This window comes from Balaenoptera physalus (genome assembly GCF_965194825.1).
Source record: "Balaenoptera physalus genome assembly, chromosome: 1".
In the NCBI taxonomy this organism is placed as follows: Eukaryota; Metazoa; Chordata; class Mammalia; order Artiodactyla; family Balaenopteridae; genus Balaenoptera; species Balaenoptera physalus.
The window spans coordinates 59,649,850-59,651,224 of record NC_138882.1 but is presented as its reverse complement, the minus strand read 5'-3'; the positions used below and the strand labels follow the sequence as shown (position 1 = coordinate 59,651,224).

General features: G+C 41.8%; 1 protein-coding gene across 1 annotated transcript in view; it reads right to left on the bottom strand.

Annotated features, from left to right (window-relative positions):
* TNFSF4 (TNF superfamily member 4) overlaps positions 1-1,375 on the bottom strand; it is a 223,977-nt gene that overhangs the window by 43,820 nt on the left and 178,782 nt on the right. The gene's annotated exons all lie outside the window — the stretch shown is intronic.

Genomic DNA, 1,375 nt, shown 5'->3' with positions numbered 1-1,375 from the left:
CTAAGGAGGGTAGGGTAAAAAAAAAAAAAGAAAAAAATGATTCCTTAGCTCAGCGTTGGGCAACAGCCTTCCAATATGTCTAGAAACACATGAAGAGAAAGAGATAGGGAGAGATTTTGAGAAGAACGAAAGGAAGAAAATACTGTTTTTCTCCATGAGGGTTGGAATCTGCTTTCCCTGTGGAATGGATGAGGCAAAGCTAATACTTGTAGCCAAGAGAGTTACAGATGGGGCTGGGGTTCAAGAGCAGAGAGATTATAGCAACTGGCAGTTATCACAACATACCTGTGGCAGGAAATGGAGCCTCAAGGTTTCCCTGATTTTTCAAAACCAGGAGGGATTGGCAATTCGGTGCTTCCTTTCTTGCTCAATGGATAGACTAGGGCAAAGGGTGGTGGAAGTGCCCCTTGCCCGGGTCCTGCACACCCCCTCCACGCAAAGCAATTGCTTTTAACTCTTCTCTATCCTCTCTCCACTTGATCATGAAATGAAAATTTTTCACATGCCCCGGGCACTAGACCTACCAACAGCATGTGCTACTGGCCTTTGCCAACAGTCGCTTAAGCTTAGTTATGCTGTGATATTAAGTAAAGCTTAGTAATGTCCGTGGGCTCAGATTCTGCTCATTAAGATGCAGGTAGAAGAGCTCAAGAACATAGACCTACTTCTCCCTTCTACCTTTTTATTGCTAGTTTTTCCTGGAAGGTGCCTTGGGAATAGTGGTTGCCACAGGAGAAAGAAAAGGAAGAGTAGGAGGACACAGAATGATGGATTTCATAGCTTTGTGTGGGGCCATTTCAAGTGTAAATCAAAAAACCAAATTTCTTTTATTTCTACGGTAGCCTCAATATCATCCTGAATGGTCAAGCAACCACATCTCAAACTCCCCACTCTGCCCCATGTCCCTCAGTGATAGGAAAGAATAGGTACTTTACTGAAATGTGCACTGCTGGGCACATTTCAGTAATTCTTGCTTTGTATCAAGTCCATGGGAAATACTTTGAACTGAAAAGAAGGATTACTTATAGAAGGCAAGATATACTTTCCTTTAGTGCAGGAGGACTTAACAAATGAATATCCATACAGAAACCACTGGTGGTTGTTCTAGTATCAATCATGGATCCAAATACTGCTCTCCAGGTAAAGTATCACCTTGACTTCAAGTCCCCCAACTCTCATTAAGGTAAAATCCCGTCCTATGATAGAATTACTGGGAATGACACGTCTTACAGTCAGACAAACTTGTAAGAAGTAAAGCCTCAGTTTTCTTACCTAAAAAATGAGAATAATTCCTACTCAAAGGGTTCCTGGGAAGATTAAGTGAGGAATATGAAGTAATACAGTGACAAGCACATATTTGGTAACTAATTACTCC